Source organism: Rhea pennata, chromosome Z, assembly GCF_028389875.1.
Source record: "Rhea pennata isolate bPtePen1 chromosome Z, bPtePen1.pri, whole genome shotgun sequence".
Taxonomy (NCBI): domain Eukaryota; kingdom Metazoa; phylum Chordata; class Aves; order Rheiformes; family Rheidae; genus Rhea; species Rhea pennata.
In genome coordinates this window covers 50,681,584-50,692,509 of record NC_084702.1, presented here as the reverse complement: position 1 = coordinate 50,692,509, position 10,926 = coordinate 50,681,584, and the positions used below count along the sequence as shown (strand labels likewise).

The 10,926-nt window shown below is 36.2% G+C and overlaps 1 long non-coding RNA gene across 5 annotated transcripts in view; it reads left to right on the top strand.

Annotated features, from left to right (window-relative positions):
- Nucleotides 1-5,484: 5,484 nt before the first annotated feature.
- Nucleotides 5,485-10,926, top strand: part of LOC134153413 (uncharacterized) — a 59,535-nt gene continuing 54,093 nt past the window's right edge. For all 5 annotated transcript variants that reach the window (XR_009961159.1, XR_009961158.1, XR_009961157.1 and 2 more), the window contains exons 1-3: nt 5,485-5,541; nt 6,280-6,375; nt 6,780-6,841. This is a non-coding gene — a long non-coding RNA (uncharacterized LOC134153413). The remainder of the gene's footprint in view (nt 5,542-6,279; nt 6,376-6,779; nt 6,842-10,926) is intronic.

Genomic DNA, 10,926 nt, shown 5'->3' with positions numbered 1-10,926 from the left:
AGCTGTGATGTCATTGGTTATAACTCTTCCCATGGAAGCACTTTAAAAAGTTGATATTACTGAGGTTAAAAGGAAACTGAGCCTCAGAGGTCATGTTTGGATATGTACTTTGGTTTAGATGTATTTCATCTGAAGTTATTGTTGCGGTTGTACGATCTAGTTTGAGCACCTTTGCAGAGCACCTGTATGATATGGACAGATTTAAGTTCTCATTTCTGATCTGTTATTTTCTGCAAGTCTGCACCCTTCTATAAGAAAAAAAGGATCAGGCTTGCAATAGCTGATTTCAGCTATGTCTTTACGGATAGCTACAGGGACGCTGGAGAAGGAGAAACCCTGCTACTAAATTGGAGAAGCTAAGGTTCTGAAATTGAGGGATATTTATCTTATTTAGGAAGGTGAGGACCATATAGAGACAACTTCCATTCTTTTTTTTGTTCAGTTAAAAACTGAAACTTCTACAGCTGACCCATCAAAAATGTCATGACAATCTCCATTCTTAAACTCTCAATGAAACTAAATATTTCCATTATGGCAGCAAAAAATAAAAGGTGAGCTGTTAACATTCAGCAGCTTTTGCCTTTACCCTTTTCAGCTTCAGCAGCCTGAAGGTATGTGCTATAAGGCCTGTGTCCTCTGGAATCTTTGGACGCAAGTTAGCTGCCCTCTGGGCCATGGCTCAGATACAGAGCTAGGGCTGGAGAGCAGGAATGTTTTTGGAAGGGAGTTGTGGGGTTTTCCAGCTGTAAGTGGGAGTGGAGGGTCTGTTGGTGTCTAGATAGTGAGGTGGGGTGAAGATGGAGCAAAAGTAGAGAAGGGTATATGGGCATCAGTAATTCAGGAAAGACTCTTTGCTCACTAAGGAATATACAGATTAAGAATTTCTAGATTCAAGCGAAATCTCATGAAAAGTTCCTGCATCCTTTTTGCAGATTAAATTTAGCAGTTTAACTTTCAGTGGAACGACAGGGAGAAATGCCTCTTTGCCCTAAGTGGGTCTGAGTTCCCTCATCTTCCTGAGGAAGAATACAACCTAAAATCTCATTTCAGTGAGGCTTTATGTGCCTAGTATCTGAAATGCTATCAACAGTATAGCAGTTGAGAATCAAATAGTTAATGAAGTCAGATAATGCAAGGACACAATTAAATGATGGCCATGTCTTTGCAAAAGTAGGAACTATCCTGATATGCAGGTAGATTATTTCACAGTCTCTTCTATTTTTTTCCCCACAATTTGTAGACTCTTCATTAATTCTCATAATTATTGTGTATGATATATTGTGTATGATATTATTTTTTTTTTATTACCAAACATTCTTCTACAATATTTGCAAATTCAGGAAGTAGATTGATCCTGGGAAAAGGGCTATTTGCAGATAGTAATACAGTGGATAGAAAGTATCCTGCTACCACTTCAGAAAGCAAAGGAAAAAAAGAATGAATAATGCAGATATCTATGCCATCTGTAGAAAAAGATATATGATCCTGTGATTTTGTATACTTCCATATCATTGTCAGTTCACCATTAAAAAGATGAGCAACAAGACAAAAAATTACTGGGGGAGAACTTTTTAGATTTTTTTTGTTTTTTTAAAAGAACAGATACAGAAAGGTTTGCTTTGCTGAATTAATTGTTAGCTGCTGCATATCATACTGGTCAACTTTTTTGCCTTGCTGTCACATTTCAGGGCACAGTATATCAGGTACATTAACATTAGATCAAGCTTCATACACTAACAGCACAATTTGCAAATACATATATGAAATTAGTATTGCTGTATGTATATGAACAAAGTAGTATCTACTGTTTCATTCATTCTGTACAGTTATTTCACATGCTTCCAGCAAATTCATCTGATACCCTAGCTTAAATCTATATGCTTATTCTTTGTAAGCTGCATCTGTTGAACTTAATTTAGAATCCAGTGCCTTTCCATTTAGGCATAGAATGCACTGAGCTTTTATCTTTCTTGAAAATTTCTTAAATAGTACTTTTAAGACTTGCTTCGTAACGCTAGCTGCTTTTAAGGGAACAACCTGATTTAACTACGAAATAAGTTGTTAGTACTTACATTGGAGAAGACAACTCCGTTAACAAAACCAGTTTGTATACCTGTTTATTGTGATAAGGGGCATGCTGCAAGGAAGATGCAGCACACTATTACTATCTTGTATATGGTAAACTAGATTGAAACATTTTACAAATGGGATAGCAGAGAGGGGCTGTGAGCAGTCACAGACAGTGGTATGGAGATGCTAGGGGTATTTTCAAATGTGTAGACCAGACTGGACTGCTGGACTACAATCGTGTGCAGGGGTGGAGAACAGTTGTAGAGCAGTCTGTAGCCACTCTTACAGTTTTAAAGGTGGTGAAGCAGCCTGGCAAAGTAGTGTCTACAGATATTGCTAACAGGCTGGCAAAGAAGAAAATTCCATTCTTCACTGCTTCCTAATATGCATCTCTCCCTTTGACTTAAAGGGAGACATTCAGACCAATAAACAAATGATTTATGGATTAAAAAAACCCTGAAGGTGCATGAAAAGAATTCTATATTGTAGAATATAATTTTGTTTACTATACCAAAATACATCATAAATTTAAAGTTTATGTATATACAAAGTATGTATGTGTATATATATATGCACACACACATACTATTTATAAAGTGTATGCTTAAAAATAATTGAAAATTTGCATGTTTCAGATGTTCGTTTATGAAGCCCTTAAGGCATACAGGCTACTTCCCCTCCTCCCCAAATTTTTAATCATGTAATTTTTTTAAAATCTAACTTTTAAAAGCAACTTCATTGTCCAGTGGAAACTAGTATAAGTGAAAGGAGAACAAGGCACAATATACTTTTTAAAATATCATGCAACACTATGAAGAGACTTAAATTATCTTTTGAAAAACATAACATGTAGTGACTAAATTGTAATTTTTTCCAAAGCTTTATGGTTAGATCCCATTTTTAATTACATACACTATGGAATAACTAATACAGATTTCTTCTTGACAGTAAAGCTTGGGATTTATTGGAAAAGACAAACGTGGTTGAAAGCTGAGCTAGACTACAGCTTTTCAAAATGAAAAAGAAAAAAAGATAGTTGTAAAATAAACCACCGTAGTTTATAAAATAGACAACAAAGCAGGTTCAGGGAACAGAAGGGACATTGATCTCTTATTTAATAGGGAATAGTTGGTACAGAAATAAGTGAATGTACCTGGTATTTCAGAGCTAATTCTATTTCTATCTGAAATAATGGTAAAGCTTCAGTAATTAAATACGGTTTTTCTGTTTTTTAATTTTCTCAGCATTTCATGTTAATAAAAAACTATTAAAAATTTCATTTAATATGCTTAAGCCTGACAATCAGAAAAAAAGCAGCAGAAAGACCAATAAAGGACATTAGTTTAAATTTGATTGTATAAATTATTTAAATATGAAATCTCCACCTTGTGCAACACTAAGTAATCCTTTTCTAGAAAAGTAAAAGATTCTATACTGAAGTTGTATTTTACAAAATACTCTTTTTCCCCAAATAAAGTGAGGTACAGACTAACTTTAACAAGAATTTATTGAAATTATCCAGAACTTTGTCACATTAATTACTGTTACCGAGCCTCTGTAATAAATACAGTGAAATCCAGGCAAAATTACACCTTACTGAAATGATCTCTCTAAAGCAACGGCTGTATGTTTTTCTTGGGTATTGTACATGTACAATGTCTAGTTAACTCTAGGAAATGCTTTTACTATTTACTGTCTTCTGAGTTAACAGTGCTTGGTTTTAATGGATGTTAAGGGATTTGATTTCCATACATTAAGAATGTTATGCATGAAACAGCAATGTTTCACAGACATTGAGTAGTTCAAAGGAAGCCCCAGAGTTTTGCTTTCAGGATATTTTGGGGTTTTTTGGTTTTTTTTTTTTGTTTTTTGTTTTTTGTTTTGCTTGATGTTTCATACTTTATTTGAGAACATAGCTTAACATTTAGATTTACTTTACACTTTTTGGATGAGTAATGTTTTATTCTACTGGTCTGTTATTCAAGCATGTAGTAGAATATTCTTGTAACAAACAAAATTGCCATTATCTTCATGTAGCACATCCCAGAAACCTACATAATCTTTGCTGTTCTCTTCCTGTCTCCCAAAATGAACAAAATAGACAAGAACTAAGGCCTGATCTACCTCCACAGAGGTCAGAATTTCCTGTCAACTTTACTGGTCCAACACCAGGCAGCATAGCTGAAAAAAAAATCACAAGTGAGGGCTGTTAAAAAAGGCCTTAGATATTCTTATTCCATCTGAGGTTAGGCTGTCTGTTGCTGATAAATGATTTATCGACATATGGGGGATTTTCCACTACAGAACTACTATAACTGCATATTGATGTATAATTCCTTTCTTTCTCCTGATAGCATCTTCTACGATATGCATGTGAATGTGGAATCTGTTTTTTTCAAAAAGAGTCATATGGTCAAGTTTTCTGTCTGTTTACTTGCTTAAATAAATGTTTTCAATTTAATAAAACAATTTGTAATGAATAGTGTGAAACAAAGTTAAAAGAATGAGTTCTTGAAATAGAAATCATAATAAAAATGCCTTTTTCTCCTCCAAAATATTTATTTTAACATGTGGTCACATTTTCCTACATTTTCACATTAATTGAAATCTTATTGTTCTAGAAAAATATATCTTTTTTCCTTCATCTAGTTTCCCAGCTCTCTTACGCAAATAAAAGAAAAAAATACACATACAGCCATGATTTGTGGGTTTAAAATAAGTAAAATTTTGTAAATTCACTGTATCTTTAAAAAGCATCATGCCAAGAAGTACTGTCACATAGCCTATGTTTCCTCATTTACCTCTCACTTCAATGGAATAGCAACATATGATTATCTTTTTGATTACTAACTGGGTTTTAAAAGATGATTTAAGGATTTTAAATTTTGGTCCTTTCCTTGTTACCAGGTAATCTTACATAGATGTTCAAAAGGAGTTGCTAAGGCTTTGGAGCGTTAGCTGAAGCTGCAAATACAGGGAGCATTCTCCAGGCAAGAAATCCTTTCTTTTTAGTTGGAAATTACCAGGATAATAGGTTTGTGTTAAGGGAGGCAGATGGGGGGGGGGGAGAGGAAATTCAACTGCAATATTGACTGGCTGCTGGTGTTCTTGTACATAATCCTGTATGTTCTTCCTAGTCAGATTCAGACAAACAGTTTGAAAGAAACTGCCTATAAATATCAGTTCACTTTCAAGAAACTTTTCTTGGTTACAGAAGTTAAAATAAAGCACTATATCAAATAAAATGTGAAGCATGCTACAAAGCTTATCTGCTTTCTCCTGAAGAAAGCTCAGTGAACATAGCCACAAGCCTGGAGCTGAATCTTCCAGTACTGTGGCAAGCAGAACAACTCTAAAGACTTAAATAATTTTTAATTGTTTTTTCTATTAAAACTCACCAGTGCCCTTCTTCTTCTCCAGGAAGTTGTACCCGTCAGCACCTGCTGAGGGCTTCGTTGATCAAACTGACAGGTAAAAAAAATTCCTGTAGAATAAAGCCAGACCAGCTGGCTTTGAAGAGAAACCCCCCAGTTTGGGTTGTGTTTGCCTCACTCACCCTCTACTCCGCAGCCCGAGGCTTTTTCTCCTTTAGTCGTTGACCTGTAGGCTGCGTGATGCGGGCGCGCAAGTGTCTGGCAGGCCGGGGTGCACCTGCCGCTGTCGCTCCGAAGTAAATTTAGCTGTGGAAGGTATCACGGACAAGCAGACCTTTGTCAGCGCTGGCGAGCGAACACAGAATTCCCGTCCCGTCCCATCCTGTCCCCCCCAGCAAACTCTGCGAGTTCGAGTGGAAAATAGCGAATCAGCCCTCTTAACCAGAAATCACTTCTTTGAGAAAGGAAGAGGCAAAATTGCTCTCATATGGCAAAAAATTTTCCTCCTTTACATAGACACTAAAATTACATTCCAAGAATAATCTCCGAACAAGACAAGTTTTTGTTCTATTAATTGTGTCTGGAAGGAAACTTTTTTAATGGAAATACAGCACACACATATTTCAATTCAGGTTATTAAACTGTGTTAAGTATTAAAGTTGATTGCCTTTCTTTTCACTAACTCATTGTGCTTTTTTATCCAAAGAAATATTAGAAGACTAAAACCTCTCAAATAGGAGGTATTAATCTCATTCCCAAAATTAGAAAGCAAGCAGTATTGAGAGACTGGATGTCAAAATTACATGTTCATAGCACTTATGCTTTGGGAATCTAGGAACCAACCACTTTTAAAATGGAAGCTAAAATAAATGGAAAACCTTCTGAGAGTGAAGCAAACTGAACTTGCTGTTCTTGTCCTTACTGGATTCAGGTAAGGGCATTTATCATTTATATCTGCCCATTGCTTTTTTTTTTTTTTTTTTTTTTTTTAACTTCCTGGAAGTGGCTTCTGGTGATTGAAATAGAAGACATAATTTGCATCAGTATGTCTATTGCACAGTTAAAAAAAAGTTGTCAACAGGTTTGCCAGGATTAGACGCAGCATACCTAGATCCTCCACTTTTGCTTGAAAACTGTCATGAACTCAGAGAACTTTAAGGAAAATCATCAAAAGTATGTCTTTTACTAGAATGTGCTGCTTCAAAGGAGCAAAATGTTCGTTTTAAAAAGAGTGATGAGAAAGAGTCTGGGTCAGGAGCTCTTTGTAAAATAAACAAGGTTCCTATTTACTTACTATGTATAAACAACCACTCACCAAGCTGTATGTCTCTGCAGGGGCACCCTTTGAGATAAAAACATGGACCTGATTGGCATCATCCTGTATCCATGGAAACGTTGTAAGTACCTCTCTCAATATGTACTTCTCTTATTCAGGATTTAAAAGCTGAGTACTGAATAAGTAAGTGTTTTTATTTAATAATTATACAGGAGGTGCTTTGTGGAAGCTTGGTAAGAGGAACAGGTTCTTGTGTTTTGTATCTGTCATAATAAAGCTCTTTTGGTTTCATCATATTTGATAAAATCACATGTTTAATTTCAAGGGTCCCGTCATCTCTCATTCTTAGATAAAAACAACATTCAAAATCCTAATGAATGAGAGTTCTGAACTTTTTGATGATCCATTACAGTCTGAAAAATAATGATCATAGTTCATGTTTCGTTCAGACTTAGGCACTGCTGTAATTGCAAAAAGCTAGAGTGTTTTTGAACATGAAAAAGAAATAGTAGAAAAATAATTAGTAAGAAAACAGACTTTTTATTTTCTTTTGAAAACAGATATAGCCACCTGTATGTCTGTTTAGTAGATCATAGAAGTTAACAGTTTAACAGTCAGCTTGAAACCTAACCAAAAGATTGAAAATAAAGATGTCTTAGGATAGAAATAAGTCAAATGGAAAATAATAATTTTCCTATTAAATGTGCCTGCCTCACTACTTAGTTGAAAATCAAGCCAGAGAACTGGCAGAAGAAAGAGATTTTCTATCTCCATATTCATTTGCAGAGAAAGGAGCATAGAAACAAACTACATTTATTTTCAAAATTGTAATTCTGAAGAAGATCCACTGCAGAACAAATGTAATTATTTGAATGTTGCCTTGGCTCAATTTCAAAATTGTTTAGGAATTCAGCCTATTGTCTGAATATAAGTGATTACCATCCATTATCTTTAAAGTTCTTTTTTTTTAATTCTACCTTAATTTTGTTGATGGAAAATGTATTTTCTCCACCTAGGCCATGTTGTAGCACTAAAATGTTTTGTTAATTACAACCATTATCAGAAAAACAGAAAAACTGGATCTGTCTAGAAAGATCCAGTAGTTCTCATTGAAATCCAACTGGTTTAGAGGCTTGATTTGCTAGGTTTATATCTCTGCATATTATTTTCATTTACTCCTGTTATTGTTTTTATTTGCCACCTTGTCTCAACAACCCAGTCCCTGCTGAGTGCAGATGGCACAAATGATCTCTCCACTGATTAGACTGGGACAGCATTTGCAGACAGTGTGTGTAAAACTTCGCTAACTAATGAAAATTGTTACCTTTTCACATGCTAGGTTCTCCATATCAGTCTTCCACATGTGTTTAGGTGTGTGTATACAAATGTGTCAAGGTTTTAGGTTCTGTGATTTTGGTGTGGGCTAATTGAACCTGTTTGACTTTCTGTGAAAGGTAATCTGTCTGTGGGCTGGCCCATTTGACCTGCAGGATTGCCACATGAGACCTAGGATTGTGATTGCTCTCAAGAACTTTTACTCTGAGCCAACTAAGCATATCAGAGAGGTGAAACTTCCAGCCTCGAGGGAAGGATGCAGCACACATGACAATTTTGTACATTTCCTTTCTATCACCTGCTTATCCTTGCTGCAAGGTCAAGGTTGCTGGGGTACTTGCTGGGAAGTAGAATGAGACACTAGTCCCAGCTCAGCCCTCTGTGAATTCACCTTGACGTAGACAAGGAAGCTCTGACCTTGTTTGTCATCCTGAACAAATAAGCTTTCAGTTGTGTGCTTGAATGGGAGATTGCTCAGGTACACTACAAAAACATTCACTGAACACATGCTGGGCTTGATCTTGCCACACTGAAATTAGGGGAAAAGATTTGCCCTTTTGTCACTATGTAGCGGGCAAAAATCTGTCTTCCCAGCCACAGATCATGGGAAAGAAGGAGATGAGGTAAAAAGATAATGGTATCATTTGGGCACATAAATTTTCATCTAAGTAGTATGTTCTCAGCTTTATGATTTTTAGGTTTTTAATCCAAGATGTCTTTTTTCTAGCATTTGTTAAAAGAATCACTTCCAAAATGCTAGAAAGTCAGCCTGAGCATATTGCAGATAAAATCTGTCTCCCTTCTCCATCACGTAAAATAGAGATACAACATTTGGCCTAAATTCAGTTTTTCAGGTGCTAAAAAGCTATGACAAAAATGCACAGATCGTATGATAATGGGCATATTATGCAACTCTAAATCATCATCATATGCCCAATTTATTATTACTATTTTAGTTTGCTATAGACTGGTTTTAGAGTGGTATCAATTTGCACAACACCTTACAAACATAAAGGCTCATTGCATACTCATTGAATTTACAGGTCAAATGGGGCAGTACAAATAAGTGGTACGGAAAAGGTGGAAAACATTTAAGAATAGGAAAAAGGTACAGGGAGTATGTGGAGAGAAACGGGGGCTGAATTACTTGAAGGTTTTTAAGGATCAGAGGCACACTAAAATATGGGCAAGGAGTTCTCCAGGTAGCACCTCCTGCTATTTTGGAGGCATCAGAGAGAGAAAGGCCCCAAATTGATGGGCCCCAAATTTCTGGCCTCCAGGCCTGAGACGAACACAGCTAAAAAGAACAAGATTAGAAGCCTGGCTGACTTAAAAATACCTGCACTTGAGGAACTTGTGCACAATTACGATGTCTCATACTTGTGGACTGAGCTTAAAAAGAGCCAAAGGTGGGGGTGAGAAAGCTGGGAGTATGGAATCTGCTTCCATTAGCAAGAGCAGACAATTGGCTGGAGGGAAATACAGAGTTACAGTAGCAATATGATAGAATATGAAATGCCCAGTTCATAAACACACTCATATATGTGCATAACTTCAAGCCCAGCACTAAACATATATATTTGAAGTTGCACATGTCCTTCCCTATATCCTTGTGTAGCATCCTAAAGCAAGAATAATGTAAACATACATAGGGCAAGCAAGAGCGTAGACAATGTTATGCAGGTTTTCCTAATACCTAAGAGCTGGAATTCTGTTCTTGAAGGAGGAGGGTGTTGTGCAAGGTTAGGATAGTTACGGTGAGATGTCTGTCCATTTAAGTGGATGTTGGCAGTGATGAAGGAGGCAAATTTCAGGGACATTAAAAAAGGAAAGAACACTAGGAAACTAGCTACAACTGTAAAGGATATAAAACTCAGAAATATGAAGGTCCATAACTGAGGAAAGAGAATGGAGTAGTTAATACAGAATGAGGAAGGAGGTAGGGGAGGACTGAGAAGGAAAAGAGTGTTTATGTGGGAAGAATTTTGTTTGAGGCAGTGGCTGGTAGCCAAAGGGAGGTGCATGCAATGTTACAGAAATGGAGGGAGTCAGATCTGGCATAAAAGCAGCTGATGGCAAAGAAGAAGATACTTTCTCAGAGTGGGGAAAACGTAGGCATTTGGGATACAGTCCTCTACTTTTCTACTTTGAATGACTTAAAAAGAAAGGAACTTTTCTAAAAGGAAAATTTAACCAGTGACAGGGAAGCATAGGCAGATGCATGGGAAAAAAATGTGATCTTGCAGTGGGTTGCCAGTTCTGCTGAAATACTGTGCCTAAGAAAGGTGTACACACATATATACATGCACAATAAATTTCCCTATTTCTTGATTTTCTTTGAAAGAAGCTGTGTGAAGAATTTCTAATTTAGGCAGAGGAAGTAATTTTTACAATATTACATAATATTGTACATACACATACAATAATACTAGGTAGACAATGTGCTTGTCTATTATGCAAAGCATTAAAGCAGGAAGAGAACAGGTGACATGGTAGGGCCCAAACTTAACCTTTCACGCACAGTAGCCTCTGTGCAGTTCAGTGCAGTATATAGTACTGCCTCTGTCACATAAAGTTCATATATAAACATTAAACATTCATATATAAACAGACTGACTCAATAAGAAGACCTATTCCAGGAACTACAAATATGTAACTCAGAGCAACTTCTATCTTACTATCTTATCAGATTCTGTCCAAGTTAAAAAAAAAGAAAAAAAAAAGGAAAAAAAAAGGTTATATGGGAATTCAGGTATGAACCTGCCATTAATTTAAATGCTCTCCAGGGTAGTGTCAATAGAGAAGGGAGAGGACTTTCCCAGTAATATTTACAGCAGAATAGATGCACTGATTATAAGCTATTTTAAAGTA